This window comes from Hyperolius riggenbachi, chromosome 8, assembly GCF_040937935.1.
Source record: "Hyperolius riggenbachi isolate aHypRig1 chromosome 8, aHypRig1.pri, whole genome shotgun sequence".
NCBI classification, from domain to species: domain Eukaryota; kingdom Metazoa; phylum Chordata; class Amphibia; order Anura; family Hyperoliidae; genus Hyperolius; species Hyperolius riggenbachi.
Window position 1 is genome coordinate 292,685,795 of NC_090653.1, and position 18,342 is coordinate 292,704,136.

Below are 18,342 nucleotides of genomic sequence, written 5' to 3' on the forward strand. Positions count from 1 at the left end.
AGAGGAGTAGCAGATGAGAAGTGAAGGGAGGGACTGATGTAGAGATTTTCTGAGAGGACTGGTGAGAGGGGCCAGTGCAGATATCTGCAGCACGGAGGACTAGTGGGAGGGGCCAGTGCAGATATCTGCAGAGAGGACTGGTGGGAGCAGCAAGTGCAGCTATCTGCAGAGAGAAGGACTGGTGGGAGGGGCCAGTGAAGATGTCTGCAGAGAATGACTGGTGAGAGGGGCCAGTGCAGATACCTGCAGAGAGAAGCACTTGTGGGAGGGGCCAGTGCAGATATTTGCAAAGAAAAGCACTGGTGGGAGGGGCCAGTGCAGATATCTGCAGAGAGAAGGACTGGTAGGAGGGGCCAGTGTAGATATTTGCAAAGAAGAGGGAGGGGCCAGTGCAGATATCTGCAAAGAGGAAGACTGGTAGGAGGGTCCAATGCAGATATCTGCAAAGAGAAGGACTGGTAGGAGGGGCCAGTGTAAATATCTAAAGAGAAGAGGAATGGTGGGAGGGGCCAGTGCAGATATCTTCAGAGAGGAGGACTGGTAGAATGGTCCAATGCAGATATCTGCAAAGAGGAGGACTGGCAGGAGGGGCCCGTGTAAATATCTAAAGAGAAGAGGACTGGTAGGAGGGGCCAGTGCAGATATCTTCAGGGAGGAGGACTGGTAGGAGGGGCCAGTGCAGATATTTGCAAAGAGGAGGACTGGTAGGAGGGGCCAGTGCAGATATCTGCAAAGAGGAGGACTGGTAGGAGGAGCCAGCGTAAATATCTACAGAGAAGAGAACTGGTGGGAGGGGCCAGTGCAGATATCTGCAGAGAGGAGGAGCCAGGGGGTGGGTGGATTCATTTAGCACTCATGATATGTTGCACAATATGCTGAATATTCATGGCAGGGATTCTTCAGTTAATACTGAAATTGCTGAATATTCTGTATTTCCAGCGACACCCCATTGAGAGTATTTCTGGTCTCCAGGCCACGTTCTCTGCAGAATCTCCCGGAACTCATAGCTGGTTTGCTCCACTCAGGGCCGCCTTGTCACTTCTCACCTGCGTAAATTTCACGCTGAAGATTTTAGCGCAGAATCGTGAAGCTGATAAAGTTCACAGATGTAAGATTCCCGGGGAAAGCTCGATCTGTGAGATACCACAGCAATAAGGTGACATGTGCAGAGATGAGATATGTGTGGTCACCACGTAGGCTGGGGAGATGTACAGGGAATATTAACCCTTACTTACAGCCTCTGTTTGCCACGCTATAAGGGCTTATTCTCACTGGGGGATACCTGTGATTATTCCCTAACATATGATAGGTGGTGGGCTGTCCGCCGCCACACTGACTCCACTTATTACTTGGAAACAGAGAGGCCAGCGCCATTTCTTGTGCAGTGCGGGCAGGGCGACTGCCCCGGGCGCAGACCAGCAAGTAGAAGAAGGGGCCGCAGGCAGAAGGACATAACCGATAGGCGGTAGGGAGCCGGTGACGTGCGGTGCATCCAAATGGAAGTAGAAAGAAGATTACCAGCACGATCACCTTCCTTGACTCCTCCTCCTGCATCAGACGTCAAGTCGTCATTACGTCACCACCGCATGATGACACCTGATGTCCTGTAGCGGTACTGCAGGCTGTCAGTGGGTGGCGCCCATGGAGGAGTCGGCTTTCCAGGCTCTCTTCGCCAGTGTGTTTTCCTGGTCCCTGCTTCCCCCTGGATGAGCGGCTGGTCACTAGTAAGTAGGCAGATCTACTTGTGACCTGTGGCTGTGTGTAAGAGTAAGGGTTCGCAAGTCCACAGGGGTTGGGGGGAAGGGGGCACAATTTTTACACCCTTGCCCTGGGTGCAATTTAGCCTAGAAACTGCCCTACAGCACAGAAATGCTTGCAGCAGTGCAATAGCACATCCTGAAAAAACAGTGCTTCCTGGTCAATGCTTCTGCATATTCGACCTTAAAGTGAACCTCTGGTCTAAAAATCTACTCAGCAGCACTGAAAAGGCTTGGTGTTTCTTTAACAGTTTCACAGCATCAGAGCTTTGTTTTTCTTACCAAAGCATAATTTTTAGCTGCATTTTTAGTTAAGCTCCACCCATCAAAGAAAACTGCCTGGGCTTTTTTCCCCTGATGCTGTGCAGAGCATGATGGGATTTCCTATGTTGTTATTCACATTGCCTAGCAACTGGGAGGGGTGATCAGCACACAGGACAGTTGGAACTGTGGCTCAGGCTCCCTGTCACCTCCTTTCAACCAAAAAGATGGCTGCCCCATGAAATCACAATCATTCTCCTGTTCTTTTAAAACAGGGTGGGTAAGAGATTATATTACCTATCTATTTTAATTAACATAACTAATGTAACTTAATGACAGTATGTTTGTTTAGGCTGAAGTTCCCCTTTAAGGGCCCATTCACACTAGAAGCGCTTTTCTGAGCGTTTTGCGATTGATTAGCGTTTTTAAAATTGCTCCCATTCACTTTCATTAAAATCGCTGTAAAAAATTCCAGAAAAATTGCCACAATTTTCGCATACGCGATAGTTCCCGCCGCTGCCCGCCTCCGTGAGCGTCCTCCAATTTGAGGCTAAGCCGTGACTCAGGAAGTATCCCTGGTTGCGGCTTAGCATCCGATTGGAGGAAGCTCGCGGAGGCGGGCAGCGGCGGGGACAGAGGCGGGGGATCGCACACTAATTGACAGGCTGCAGGTAAATACAAGGCTAGCGACAAGCAGATTGTGGCAAGCCTGACGCTTTTTACAGGAGGGCACAGCAGACCCCGGGGGGACTAGAGGTAGCAATAGTGAGACACAGAGGCCTGTCATTGTGCAAAGAACACCCCTCTGTGTGCTCCTAAGATTTATAATACCCGCCTCAGGTTCTCTTTAAAGGGAATCTAAACTGAGAAAGATGTGGATTTTTACTTTTAAAATAATGCCAGTTGCCCGGCTCTCCTGCTGCTCCTGTGTCTCTAAGGGCCTATTCACACTTGAGCGATTTTCCGGCGATTTCGGCAAAGCGATCAAGGGCTAGTGCAATAATACCCTATGGGCCCATTCTCACTCGGGTGATTTGCGTTAATCAACGGCGATTAACTTAAATCGCCAAACGCAAATTTGTAGCCTGCACCATTTTCAGGCGATCGCGTTTCAGTGCTATAGAAGCGCTTTATGCGATCGCTAAAAAATCCCCAAGTGTAAATGGCAATTTTTTTGCATTGAACGCAAAAACTTGCCTGAGCAAAAGCGCTAGCGTTTTGCGTTTTACAAGTGTGAATGGGCCCTTAGCCACGGCCCAGGTGCTCTGACTGGAGTCAGACTGGATTAGCTGCATGCTTGTTTCAGGTGTGTGATTCAGCCACTACTGCAGCCAAAGAGATCAGCAGGGCTGCCAGGCAACTGGTATTGCTTAAAAGGAAACATCCATATCCCTCTCAGTTAAGGTTCCCTTTAAGGAAGTTTTGTCGCCCTTTCATGATGATAAACAAGTTTTAAAATTATTTTTTTTGCCAGTAAATACAGAATCAACTAAATGCAGCAAACTGCAGCCCCTGCCCTGGCCTGAATGAAAGCGGACCTGAACTCAGAACGTCCTCTCTGCTCTAAAAGATAAGTAACAGCATAATAAACTTTAAAGAAAAATATTGCCTTGTTACAGCTGATAAAATCCTGTAATAAATCTGCAGTGGGGCTACTTCCTGCTTTCATGGAAGCAGACATAGGGTTAACATCCTGTGCTTTCAAAGTAGCCTATCTGCCATGGGAGTCAGCTGACACAGCTGAGGGATCAAATTACAACTTGTGATGTGTCACAGATGAAGGGGAATTAGACAGGCTAAACTCTCTAAATACACACAGGGGGCATTCTCTCTGTTTTCCTTCTGTCCTGTGCCAGAGTTCAGGACTACTTTAACCATTTATGCCGCCTGGACGTGATTGTCACATCCACGCGGCTGCTGTATCGCTGCTGCGCGCTCCCGCGTGCACACGTGTCCCCCCGTTAGCCCGGAGATCAATGAATGGGAACATGGTTCCCATTCATTGATCTAAGTCCCCGGTAGAAAGACTGATGGCTTCTTATCAGAGACCGCCATCTTTCTAATAAAAAAAAAGTTTCCCGGCCTCATTGCGCTTCCTGGAAGCAAGAGCGTTCGCTTCCAGGATAAAAAAAATGTTTTGACTGTGACTATCTTGTGGCCAAATAATAAAACTACATCTACATACATTTTACATGAAATAAACAGACATTAGTACATTTAAAATGAACTGTTTTTGTCCCACACCAAAAATTACCCAAATAAAAATTACAATAAAAAACAAAAACAAAACATAATAGTTACCTAAGGGTCTGAAGTTTTTTAAATATGCATGTGAAAGGGGTATATTTCGAACATTTTTTTTTAATTATAAGCTTGTAAATAGTGATGGACGCAAAACTGAAAAAAATGCACCTTTATTTCTAAATAAAATATTGGCGCCATACATTGTGATAGGGACATAATTTAAATAGTGTAATAACCAGGACATATGGGCAAATAAAATGTGTGAGTTTTAATTATGGTAGCGTGTATTATTTTAAAGCTATAATGGCCGAAACCTCAGAAATAATGATTTTTTTTCCATTTTTTTCTTAATATTCCTGTGAAAATGCATATAGAAAAAAATAATTCTTAGCAAATTGTACCACCCAAAGAAAGCCTAATTGGTGGTGGAAAACACAAGATATAGATCAATTCACTCGTGATAAGTAGTGATAAAGTTATTGGCGAATGAATGGGAGGTGAAAATTGCTCTGATGCATAAGGTGAAAAATAGACAAGACAAATAACAGTATATAACGCTTTTCTCCTGGCGGACTCAAAGCGCCAGAGCTGCAGCCACTAGGATGCTCTCTATAGGCAGTAGCAGTGTTAGGGAGACTTGCCTAAGGTCTCCTACTGAATAGGTGCTGGCTTACTGAACAGGCAGAGCCGAGATTCGAACCCTGGTCTCCTGTGTGGCAGAGCACTTAACTATTACACCATCCAGCCACCACCTGCGGGCTGAAATGGTTAAAGGGACACTTAAGCCAGAAAAAAAAAATTAGTTTTACTCACCTGGGGCTTCTACCACCCCCCTGCAGCAGTCCTGTGCCCTCGCAGCCACTCACTAATCCTCTGGTCCCCAGCTGCCAGCTAGTTCTGCTTCTACCAGCCCCCTGCAGCCGTCCTGTGCCCTCGCAGCCACTCACTAATCCTCTGGTCCCCCGCTGCCAGCTAGTTCTGCTTCTACCAGCCCCATGCAGCCATCCTGTGCCCTCGCAGTCACTCACTAATCCTCTGGTCCCCCGCTGCCAGCTAGTTCTGCTTCTACCAGCCCCCTGCAGCAGTCCTGTGCCCTTGCAGCCACTCACTAATCCTCTGGTCCCCCGCTGCCAGACAGTTCTGCTTCTACCAGCCCCCTGCAGCCATCCTGTGCCCTCGCAGTCACTCACTAATCCTCTGGTCCCCCGCTGCCAGCTAGTTCTGCTTCTACCAGCCCCCTGCAGCAGTCCTGTGCCCTCGCAGCCACTCACTAATCCTCTGGTCCCCCGCTGCCAGCTAGTTCTGCTTCTACCAGCCCCCTGCAGCAGTCCTGTGACCTCACAGCCACTCACTAATCCTCTGGTCCCCCGCTGCCAGCTAGTTCTGCTTCTACCAGCCCCCTGCAGCAGTCCTGTGACCTCACAGCCACTCACTAATCCTCTGGTCCCCCGCTGCCAGCTAGTTCTGCTTCTACCAGCCCCCTGCAGCCATCCTGTGCCCTCGCAGCCACTCACTAATCCTCTGGTCCCCCGCTGCCAGCTAGTTCTGCTTCTACCAGCCCCCTGCAGCCGTCCTGTGCCCTCGCAGCTACTTACTAATCCTCTGGTCCCCCGCTGCCAGCTAGTTCTGCTTCTACCAGCCCCCTGCAGCAGTCCTGTGCCCTCGCAGCCACTCACTAATCCTCTGGTCCCCCGCTGCCAGCTAGTTCTGCTTCTACCAGCCCCCTGCAGCAGTCCTGTGCCCTCGCAGCCACTCACTAATCCTCTGGTCCCCCGCTGCCAGCTAGTTCTGCTTCTACCAGCCCCCTGCAGCAGTCCTGTGACCTCACAGCCACTCACTAATCCTCTGGTCCCCCGCTGCCAGCTAGTTCTGCTTCTACCAGCCCCCTGCAGCAGTCCTGTGACCTCACAGCCACTCACTAATCCTCTGGTCCCCCGCTGCCAGCTAGTTCTGCTTCTACCAGCCCCCTGCAGCCATCCTGTGCCCTCGCAGCCACTCACTAATCCTCTGGTCCCCTGCTGCCAGCTAGTTCTGCTTCTACCAGCCCCCTGCAGCCATCCTGTGCCCTCGCAGCCACTCACTAATCCTCTGGTCCCCCGCTGCCAGCTAGTTCTGCTTCTACCAGCCCCCTGCAGCAGTCCTGTGACCTCACAGCCACTCACTAATCCTCTGGTCCCCCGCTGCCAGCTAGTTCTGCTTCTACCAGCCCCCTGCAGCAGTCCTGTGCCCTCGCAGCCACTCACTAATCCTCTGCTCCCCCGCTGCCAGCTAGTTCTGCTTCTACCAGCCCCCTGCAGCAGTCCTGTGCCCTCGCAGCCACTCACTAATCCTCTGGTCCCCCGCTGCCAGCTAGTTCTGCTTCTACCAGCCCCCTGCAGCCATCCTGTGCCCTCACAGCCACTCACTAATCCTCTGGTCCCCCCACTGCCAGCTAGTTCTGCTTCTACCAGCCCCCTGCAGCAGTCCTGTGCCCTCGCAGCCACTCACTAATCCTCTGGTCCCCCGCTGCCAGCTAGTTCTGCTTCTACCAGCCCCCTGCAGCCATCCTGTGCCCTCACAGGCACTCACTAATCCTCTGGTCCCCCCACTGCCAGCTATTTCTGCTTCTACCAGCCCCCTGCAGCCATCCTGTGCCCTCGCAGCCACTCACTAATCCTCTGGTCCCCGCTGCCAGCTAGTTCTGCTTCTACCAGCCCCCTGCAGCCGTCCTGTGCCCTCACAGCCACTCACTAATCCTCTGGTCCCTTGCTGCCAGATAGCTCTGCTTCTACCAGCCCCCTGCAGCAGTCCTGTGACCTCACAGCCACTCACTAATCCACTGGTCCCCCGCTGCCAGCTAGTTCTGCTTCTACCAGCCCCCTGCAGCCATCCTGTGCCCTCGCAGCCACTCACTAATCCACTGGTCCCCCGCTGCCAGCTAGTTCTGCTTCTACCAGTCCCCTGCAGCGGTCCTGTGCCCTCGCAGCCACTCACTAATCCTCTGGTCCCCCGCTGCCAGCTAGTTCTGCTTCTACCAGCCCCCTGCAGCAGTCCTGTGCCCTCTCAGCCACTCACTAATCCTCTGGTCCCCCGCTGCCAGCTAGTTCTGCTTCTACCAGCCCCCTGCAGCCATCCTGTGCCCTCGCAGCCACTCACTAATCCACTGGTCCCCCGCTGCCAGCTAGTTCTGCTTCTACCAGCCCCCTGCAGCAGTCCTGTGCCCTCGCAGCTACTCACTAATCCTCTGCTCCCCCGCTGCCAGCTAGTTCTGCTTCTACCAGCCCCCTGCAGCAGTCCTGTGCCCTCGCAGCCACTCACTAATCCTCTGGTCCCCCGCTGCCAGCTAGTTCTGCTTCTACCAGCCCCCTGCAGCAGTCCTGTGCCCTCTCAGCCACTCACTAATCCTCTGGTCCCCCGCTGCCAGCTAGTTCTGCTTCTACCAGCCCCCTGCAGCAGTCCTGTGCCCTCGCAGCCACTCACTAATCCTCTGGTCCCCCGCTGCCAGCTAGTTCTGCTTCTACCAGCCCCCTGCAGCAGTCCTGTGACCTCACAGCCACTCACTAATCCTCTGGTCCCTCGCTGCCAGCTAGCTCTGCTTCTACCAGCCCCCTGCAGCTGTCCTGTGCCCTCGCAGCCACTCACTAATCCTCTGGTCCCCCGCTGCCAGCTAGTTCTGCTTCTACCAGCCCCCTGCAGCAGTCCTGTGCCCTCGCAGTCACTCACTAATCCTCTGGTCCCCCGCTGCCAGCTAGTTCTGCTTCTACCAGCCCCCTGCAGCAGTCCTGTGCCCTCGCAGCCACTCACTAATCCTCTGGTCCCCCGCTGCCAGCTAGTTCTGCTTCTACCAACCCCGTGCAGCATTCCTGTGCCCACGCAGCCACTGACTAATCCTCTGGCCCCCGCTGCCAGCTAGTTCTGCTTCTACCAGCCCCCTGCAGCCATCCTGTGCCCTCGCAGCCACTGACTAATCCTCTGGTCCCCCGCTGCCAGCTAGTTCTGCTTCTACCAGCCCCCTGCAGCCATCCCTTGCCCTCGCAGTCACTCACTAATCCTCTGCTCCCCCACAGCCAGCTAGTTCTGCTTCTACCAGCCCCCTGCAGCAGTCCTGTGCCCTCGCAGCCACTGACTAATCCTCTGGTCCCCCGCTGCCAGCTAGTTCTGCTTCTACCAGCCCCCTGCAGCAGTCCTGTGCCCTCACAGCCACTCACTAATCCTCTGGTCCCCCGCTGCCAGCTAGTTCTGCTTCTACCAGCCCCCTGCAGCAGTCCTGTGCCCTCGCAGCCACTCACTAATCCTCTGGTCCCCCGCTGCCAGCTAGTTCTGCTTCTACCAGCCCCCTGCAGCAGTCCTGTGACCTCACAGCCACTCACTAATCCTCTGGTCCCCCGCTGCCAGCTAGTTCTGCTTCTACCAGCCCCCTGCAGCCATCCTGTGCCCTCGCAGCCACTCACTAATCCTCTGGTCCCCCGCTGCCAGCTAGTTCTGCTTCTACCAGCCCCCTGCAGCCATCCTGTGCCCTCGCAGCCACTCACTAATCCTCTGGTCCCCCGCTGCCAGCTAGTTCTGCTTCTACCAGCCCCCTGCAGCCATCCTGTGCCCTCGCAGCTACTCACTAATCCTCTGGTCCCCCGCTGCCAGCTAGTTCTGCTTCTACCAGCCCCCTGCAGCCATCCTGTGCCCTCGCAGCCACTCACTAATCCACTGGTCCCCCGCTGCCAGCTAGTTCTGCTTCTACCAGCCCCCTGCAGCCATCCTGTGTCCTCGCAGCCACTCACTAATCCTCTGGTCCCCCGCTGCCAGCTAGTTCTGCTTCTACCAGCCCCCTGCAGCAGTCCTGTGCCCTCGCAGCCACTCACTAATCCTCTGGTCCCCCGCTGCCAGCTAGTTCTGCTTCTACCAGCCCCCTGCAGCAGTCCTGTGACCTCACAGCCACTCACTAATCCTCTGGTCCCTCGCTGCCAGCTAGCTCTGCTTCTACCAGCCCCCTGCAGCAGTCCTGTGACCTCACAGCCACTCACTAATCCACTGGTCCCCCGCTGCCAGCTAGTTCTGCTTCTACCAGCCCCCTGCAGCCATCCTGTGCCCTCGCAGCCACTCACTAATCCTCTGGTCCCCCGCTGCCAGCTAGTTCTGCTTCTACCAGCCCCCTGCAGCCATCCTGTGCCCTCGCAGCCACTCACTAATCCTCTGGTCCCCCGCTGCCAGCTAGTTCTGCTTCTACCAGCCCCCTGCAGCAGTCCTGTGCCCTCTCAGCCACTCACTAATCCTCTGGTCCCCTGCTGCCAGCTAGTTCTGCTTCTACCAGCCCCCTGCAGCAGTCCTGTGCCCTCGCAGCCACTCACTAATCCTCTGGTCCCCCACTGCCAGCTAGTTCTGCTTCTACCAGCCCCCTGCAGCCATCCTGTGCCCTCGCAGCCACTCACTAATCCTCTGGTCCCCCGCCGCCAGGTAGTTCTGCTTCTACCAGCCCCCTGCAGCCGTCCTGTGCCCTCGCAGCTACTCACTAATCCTCTGGTCCCCCGCTGCCAGCTAGTTCTGCTTCTACCAGCCCCCTGCAGCCGTCCTGTGCCCTCGCAGCTACTCACTAATCCTCTGGTCCCCCGCTGCCAGCTAGTTCTGCTTCTACCAGCCCCCTGCAGCAGTCCTGTGCCCTCGCAGCTACTCACTAATCCTCTGGTCCCCCGCTGCCAGCTAGTTTCGTTTTTGCCGACAGGCCCGACAGGACTGGCCACGCGTAGCTTTCTCCGCATTCCTGACTGAAGATACGCGTTGCCGCATTACCTACGCATAGATATGCGGAAACGCATATTTTTTACGCGTTGTGGTCTGCAAATTGGCTTGGTAAGCTCAGTGACCCCTGACCTACATACACAGGTGATTCCAATTATGAGAAAGAGTATTTAAGGGGGTTCAATTGTAAGTTTCCCACCTCTTTTAATTCTCTCTGAAGAGTAACAACATGGGGGTCTCAAAATAACTCTCAAATGGTGACGAATGGTGAGAACAGTCAGAGTCAACCCACAGACCAGCACCAAAGACCTACAACATCATCTTGCTGCAGATGGAGTCACTGTGCATCGTTCAACCATTCGGCGCACTTTACACAAGGAGATGCTGTATGTGAGAGTGATGCAGAGGAAGCCTTTTCTCTGCCCACAGCACAAACAGAGTCACTTGAGGTATGCTAAAGCACATTTGGACAAGCCAGCTTCATTTTGGAATAAGGTGCTGTGGACTGATGAAACTAAAATTGAGTTATTTGAGCGTAACTAAGGGCGTTATGCATGGAGGAAAAACAACATAACATTTCAAGAAAATCACCTGCTACCTACAGTAAAATATGGTGGTGGTTCCATCATGCTGTGGGGCTGTGTGTCCAGCGCAGGGACTGGGAATCTTGTCAAAGTTGAGGGACGCGGGCACACTTATAGCAAACTATGGTTATACTCCACCCAAATGTACTCTGTTTTAAGTGTTTTATTTAGCGTAGCTTGCCTTTCTGTCACCTTTCAATGACAATAGGCAATCATTCAACTCTATGTTGTCCCTGTTTGTGAACCTTATTAAACTTCTGTTTACAGTGAAGACAGTCCGCACTTCCAGCTGCTAATATCAATGGGATGTGCCTGGATCTGGAGTAGACAGCCAGCAATTCCAATCTTATATGAATAAAGATGAGTCCGGCACCATCCTCTTAATGCTCTTTTATCTTTATTGTCAGATCACCGACATCTATAACGACGTTTCGGAGGGCAGACCTCCTTTGTCAAGTAACAGCCAGTATCTGATAAATAGTATCACAGACATTTCTTATATATCTCCCTATTCGAAAACTGACCAATCAGTGCAATATGTCGCTCTATGGCGACCAATCCCCTTACGTCCGCCTAGCGGACCTGATGGGGAACTTCTATTTTGCATATTTGCGCTGTGCCTACCAATAGAGGAGCAGAGGGAGCGGCTATGACGCATGGAGCGAGGACGGACTCTATCTGCCGCCACGTGCAGACTCCGACCAATGAGGAAAGAGTCAAAGGTGTCGTCATGTCAGGCTCCGCCCATCTAGCGAGCGGACCTGACAGGAGACTGATTCCCCAAGGACGGAACTCTCCGCCCTGTGGTTGCGCCGCATCACAGTGTAGCAAGGCGGACGCGTCATCATCCGCCCGCCCACTGTAACTAGGCGACACAGAAGACGCCTCCGCCCAGCGTCAATGCGCTCCCATATAAACAATCCTAAAACAATATAAAGACCATATCTGAATGCCAACGCATATTCGAATCAATCATACTCATCTACTCCTTTCTTAAATTCCTTTCTTAATTCCTTTCTTAAAGAGCACCACACGCAGCAACAGGATACCTACAAAAACATAAACAAAAACAAAAATATAAATATGTAAATTTAGATAAACGGAAGCATATCATAATCCCTATTCATACCTCTGGGTTCTAAAGTATCAAGTCTACGTATCCAAACTGCTTCTCTATATAGTAATTTTTTAATTCTATCTCCACCCCGTCTCAAAGGCTGGACCTGTTCTAGTATTTGGAAACGCAACTGATTTACTGAATGTCTTGCCTCTGCAAAATGATTAGGTATTGATAATTCTACTGTATTGTTTCTAATAGTACTTTTATGGGCTGACAATCTTACTTTCATAGGTTGTGAGGTCTGTCCTATATATAAAAATCCACATGGGCATTTGAGTGCATACACTATAAAACGTGAATTGCAATCAAATTGTCCTCTAATATAATATCTTGTCCCCAAATGTGGATGACAGATATAGCTCCCCTTTATGACACTGTGACAATGTACACAGTTAAGGCATGGGTAGGTCCCATTAGGTCGGGTCGACCAAGTTGCACCCCGCTTCTGGGTGCCCATGTCTGCCCGGACTAGTTTGTCCCTTAAAGTGGGAGCCCGTTTGTATGACATAAGAGGTAAGTTTTGAAACTCCTCAATATGAGGGAATGCTGTTTTTAATAGACTCCAGTTGCTGCGTATGATGCTCGCAATCCTATCACTATATACATTGAATTGACTCACAAAAGGTATTCTTCTGTGACAGACAAGTCCATGTCGTCCCTGTCTGTTCACTGGTGACTTAATTTTTTCTCTAGCCTTATTCAGCAGTCCCCGTGGATATTGTCTTCTCCTAAATTTATCCTGCATTTCATTTAATCTAACTTCCCTAACATCCTCATCGTCCACTATCCTTGTCACCCTCTGAAATTGACTCATAGGAATTGATCGTTTAGTAGCCAATGGGTGGAAGCTCCCATAACACAATGTGGAATTAGTATCTGTAGGCTTAATATAAAGGTCTGTGCCTAGCCTACCTCCAGAGATACCCACCATTGTGTCTAGGAAGCTCACACTCTGCATATCACTATGAATAGTCAAGCGTATCGCTGGACATTGTAAATGCAGAACATCAACAAATTGTTGTAGGCTCGAGTGTGACCCCCTCCACACGCAGAAGACATCGTCTATGAATCGTAGCCAACACATGGCATTTTGTGTAAATATATCATTGGTATAAACAAACGTCTCTTCATATGAATTCATGAAGATGTTAGCGTAGGAGGGGGCCACATTCGAGCCCATTGCTGTTCCCCTCAGCTGCAAGAAAAATTGGTCCTCAACGAGGAAATAGTTACATGTCAACAACATTTGTAATAAATTACATAAAAATTTAACCTGGGTCTGACTAAAGTCAGAGGCACATGTCAAGATGGACTCGACCGCCTCCACACCTCCATCATGTGGGATGGAGGTGTAGAGGCTCTCGACGTCCATAGTGACTAATAGCGCCCCCTCAGGTATCTCAGGTAACTTCCTAATAGTCTCAATAAACATCGTAGTGTCTCTCAAGTACGATTTACCAGCTATCACAAACGGTCTAAGTACCACATCTAGATATCTAGCTATAGGTGAAAAAATAGAGTCTATCCCGGCCACAATGGGACGACCCGGTGGCCGGGATAGACTCTTATGTATCTTGGGACAGATGTAAAAAACCGGGACAATCGGATGTCTTTGAATAAGATATTCCATCAATTTATCATCTATTATTCCCTCTGTCACTGCCCTTTTCAACATAGACTCAATCCTCCCTTGATATTCTCTAGTTGGATCTTGTTCTAATCTGGCATAGGTAGATGTGTCTGCCAATAATCTATATATCTCATTTTTGTATTCCATAGTGTCCATAATCACTACCGCCCCGCCTTTATCGGCTTGCTTAATAGTGATTGCCGAGTTATTGGCAAGTTCTTGTATTGCTCTTCTCTCATCCATGGTAAGATTGTGTTTAATAAAGACAGTTCTATCCATTGACACAGTCCGAAGCATAGCTTCAATTTGCTTATTCGTTTTTTCCATGAACTGATCAATGATTTGACAAGAGGGTGGATTGAATTTGCTCTTGATTCTCAATGGGGTACCATGTAAAGATAGTGATTCTTCGTCTGTAACTAGAGATTGACCAAATAAACTAGCCTGGGGTGCACTAAAATAATATTTCAGCCGTATTGATCGATAAAACCTCTGGAGGTCTATATCCAGATCCACAGGTTGTGGCCATGCTGTAGGGGCAAAGGAGAGTCCTTTCTCCAACAGAGACTGCTGTGCAGGCGTCAATTCTACTGTAGAGATATTTACTACTATGGTCTCTGCTATGTGTTCTTTGGTATTGTTTTCTGCTGCCGTGGTCGTTGCCTCAATCGATTTTTGATACTTGTGCCGCCTGCCCCCTCTGCGCGTTCGTCTGCGCTTCCTGGGGGGTCTGAGGATGATTGGGAATTGGATACCAAAAAATCAGATGAACCTTCTGATGGTGGGCCCCCTTGTCCTCCTGAGGGCTTAGGTCGTAACGGTTTCCTACGTCTAGTCATCGGTTTTTGCCATGGATATATGTATCCAGATGTATAGTCCATAGCGTCTCTTTGAAACTTATCTCTCTTGATGATTTGTAGTTGTTTTTTATGTGATTCTATTTTATTGTCCATTTCCACAGTAAATTTCCCACATTCATCAGTACTCATATTATCCATAAGCTTCCGTTTAAACTCCACAATTTGTACCTCTAGTTTCGGTATTTCCTCCATGATCCGATCAATAGTTAAGGTCATTGAATCGAACGAGGCCTTGTTCCAAATTTTAGTCCAAGTGAGACAAAAGTTGGGATCATTAGGAAACATCAATGGACTGACGTGGGACCGTATTCCACGTGGTATCCTTCCCACCTTAACATATTCTGCTAATGTAGAGGCATGAAGTTCAAGTGAAGTGCGTGTTTTTAACAATTTTTCCAGCTGTTTAGCAATGGCTTTTTCATCCACCGTGCTCAAAAACGCCACTTCTGATGTAACCTTGGCAACAATTCTGGCAGTATCCTCCGGTGTATAGGAGAAAATGAGCTCATCAATTGAAGGCGTGGTCATGATGGCTGGGTGCAGTCCTGTAGCTGAATCAAGATAGACAGTGAAGACAGTCCGCACTTCCAGCTGCTAATATCAATGGGATGTGCCTGGATCTGGAGTAGACAGCCAGCAATTCCAATCTTATATGAATAAAGATGAGTCCGGCACCATCCTCTTAATGCTCTTAAAAGTACTATTAGAAACAATACAGTAGAATTATCAATACCTAATCATTTTGCAGAGGCAAGACATTCAGTAAATCAGTTGCGTTTCCAAATACTAGAACAGGTCCAGCCTTTGAGACGGGGTGGAGATAGAATTAAAAAATTACTATATAGAGAAGCAGTTTGGATACGTAGACTTGATACTTTAGAACCCAGAGGTATGAATAGGGATTATGATATGCTTCCGTTTATCTAAATTTACATATTTATATTTTTGTTTTTGTTTATGTTTTTGTAGGTATCCTGTTGCTGCGTATGGTGCTCTTTAAGAAAGGAATTAAGAAAGGAATTTAAGAAAGGAGTAGATGAGTATGATTGATTCGAATATGCGTTGGCATTCAGATATGGTCTTTATATTGTTTTAGGATTTTTTATATGGGAGCGCATTGACGCTGGGCGGAGGCGTCCTCTGTGTCGCCTAGTTACAGTGGGCGGGCGGATGATGACGCGTCCGCCTTGCTACACTGTGATGCGGCGCAACCACAGGGCGGAGAGTTCCGTCCTTGGGGAATCAGTCTCCTGTCAGGTCCGCTCGCTAGATGGGCGGAGCCTGACATGACGACACCTTTGACTCTTTCCTCATTGGTCGGAGTCTGCACGTGGCGGCAGATAGAGTCCGTCCTCGCTCCATGCGTCATAGCCGCTCCCTCTGCTCCTCTATTGGTAGGCACAGCGCAAATATGCAAAATAGAAGTTCCCCATCAGGTCCGCTAGGCGGACGTAAGGGGATTGGTCGCCATAGAGCGACATATTGCACTGATTGGTCAGTTTTCGAATAGGGAGATATATAAGAAATGTCTGTGATACTATTTATCAGATACTGGCTGTTACTTGACAAAGGAGGCCTGCCCTCCGAAACGTCGTTATAGATGTCGGTGATCTGACAATAAAGATAAAAGAGCATTAAGAGGATGGTGCCGGACTCATCTTTATTCATAAACTTCTGTTTACAGCTTTGTTGTACTGTTAAAGTTGTAAAATTCAATAAAATTTTTGAAACACAAAGTTGAGGGACGCATGGATTCTACTCAGTATCAGCAGAGTTTGGAGACCAATGTCCAGGAATCAGTGACAAAGCTGAAGCTGCGCCGGGGCTGCATCTTTCAACAAGACAACGACCGAAAAAAACACTGCTCAAAATCCACTAAGGCATTAATGCAGAGGAACAAGTACAACGTTCTGGAATGGCCATCTCAGTCCCCAGACCTGAATATAATTGAAAATCTGTGGTGTGAGTTAATGAGAGCTGTCCATTAGTGTTGGGCGAACAGTGTTCGCCACTGTTCGGGTTCACCCGGATTTCGGGCTGTTCGAGTTCGATTCGGGCTTCGCCGGACACCTCGTGGTGTTCGGCCATGTGTTCGACCATGCGGTCGAACGTATGTTCGGCCTGACAGCGCATGGCCGAACGTTCCCCGAACGTTTGGTTCGCGCTGTGATTGGCCGAGCGGGTCACGTGGTTCGGGCACGAACACGCGGCTCGCGCTGCGATTGGCCGAGCGGGTCACGTGGTTTGGGTAAATAAATACCCGAACCGCGTCATTTCTCCGCCACTTGAAGTTGGGTTTAGCTTTGGGTAGGCAGGCAGGTTAGACTCTCTCTCACCAACTAGGCTAGCCAGGGCCCCCCAGCCTCCTATACTATATTTGCCACTGCACTGTAGTGCCAGTCAGCTCAGCGTGCGTTTACTGCTGGGATCAGTAGTACTTCCGTCCATCACCAGTATATAGCATAGTATATAGCATTGTCTTCTATTGCCACTGTACTGCCGGTCAGCGTGTACTGCTGGGATCAGTAGTACATCTGTCCATCACCAGTATATAGCATAGTATATAGCATTGTCTTCTATTGCCACTGTACTGCTGGGATCAGTAGTACTTCCGTCCATCACCAGTATATAGCATAGTATATAGCATTGTCTTCTATTGCCACTGTACTGCCGGTCAGCGTGTACTGCTGGGATCAGTAGTACATCCGTCCATCACCAGTGTATAATATAGTATATAGCACTGTCTTCTATTGCCACTGTACTGCTGGGATTAGTAGTACTTCCGTCCATCACCAGTGTATAACATAGTATATAGCATTGTCTTCTATTGCCACTGTACTGCCAGTCAGCTTGTACTGCTGGGATCCTACGGTTCAGTTGTCTGTCCTGGAGATGTTAGAGCGCAAGAGAAAATTGCCAGCAAATGACCCCCGGGCCGTGGCACTAACAGCCAGCATAGCCAAGTTTGTGGCCTGCAAAATGCTGCCATATTGCGTGGTGGAGACAAACAGCTTCAAGCGCATGATGGCGCTGGCCATCCCACGTTACGTGGTTCCCAGCCGATACTATTTTGCGCGGTCTGCAGTGCCAGCGTTACATGAGCACGTGGTTAGCAAAATAACCAGAAGCTTGAAAAATGCCGTTGCCTGCAAGGTTCACCTCACCACAGACACCTGGACGAGTGCCTTTGGCCAGGGTCGATACATCTCCCTGACGGCGCACTGGGTGAACCTTGTGGAGCCTGGCAGCGACTCCTCACCGGCTATGGCGCGGGTGTTGCCCACGCCGCAAACTGCTGGACCGGCGTCCCTCAGAGATAACAGCAGCACCTACCTCGACTCTGACTCCTTCTCCTCCAACGCCTCTCAAAGCAGTACCTCATCCGGCATCGGTAACCCAGCAATAGGGTCGTGGAAGCAGTGCAGCACAGCTGTTGCCATGCGTCAGCAAGCCTTACTGAAGCTGATCTTCCTTGGAGATAAGCAGCACACAGGTGAAGAAATTTGGAAGGGAATCAAGGAACAGACCGATTTGTGGCTGGCACCGCTGGACCTGAAACCAGGCATGGTTGTGTGTGACAATGGGAGCAATCTCATTTGCGCTTTAAAGTTGGCTAAGCTGAGACACATCCCTTGCCTGGCACACGTTATGAACCTAGTTGTTCAGCGGTTCCTGAGGACATACCCAGGCGTGGCAGATCTTCTGCTGAAGGTGCGACGAGTGGCCAAATATTTCCGAAAGTCCAGTACCGCTTCGGAGGGACTCACCAAGATGCAGGAGCGGTTCAATCTACCGAACCATCGCTTGGTGTGTGACGTACCCACGCGCTGGAATTCGACGCTGCACATGCTAGCACGCTTTTGCGAGCAGAAGAGTGCAGTGGTCCAGTACATGACGGCGCAGTACCGAGGCGCATCCGGACAGCTACCAAGCTTCTGTGGATCTGATTGGGCCACCATGTTGGACCTCTGCCAAGTCCTCCAAAATTTTGAGCAATCCGCGTTGCTTGTGAGCGGTGACAACTCTTCACTCAGCATTACGATACCACTGCTGTATTTGCTGAAAAAATCAATGCTGCAGATCAAGGAAGCCGCAGTCAGGATGCAAGTGGGGGAATCTCAAGAGGACAACGATCAGCGCGATGATGATACCAACATCAGGCAATCTGCCTCAGGAA

At 50.2% G+C, this 18,342-nt stretch overlaps 1 long non-coding RNA gene across 4 annotated transcripts in view; it reads right to left on the minus strand.

The window, feature by feature from the left end:
- LOC137528599 (uncharacterized) overlaps window positions 1-18,342 on the minus strand; it is a 282,718-nt gene that overhangs the window by 202,798 nt on the left and 61,578 nt on the right. For all 4 annotated transcript variants that reach the window (XR_011023436.1, XR_011023434.1, XR_011023435.1 and 1 more), the window contains exon 3: window positions 11,534-11,604. This is a non-coding gene — a long non-coding RNA (uncharacterized lncRNA). The remainder of the gene's footprint in view (window positions 1-11,533; window positions 11,605-18,342) is intronic.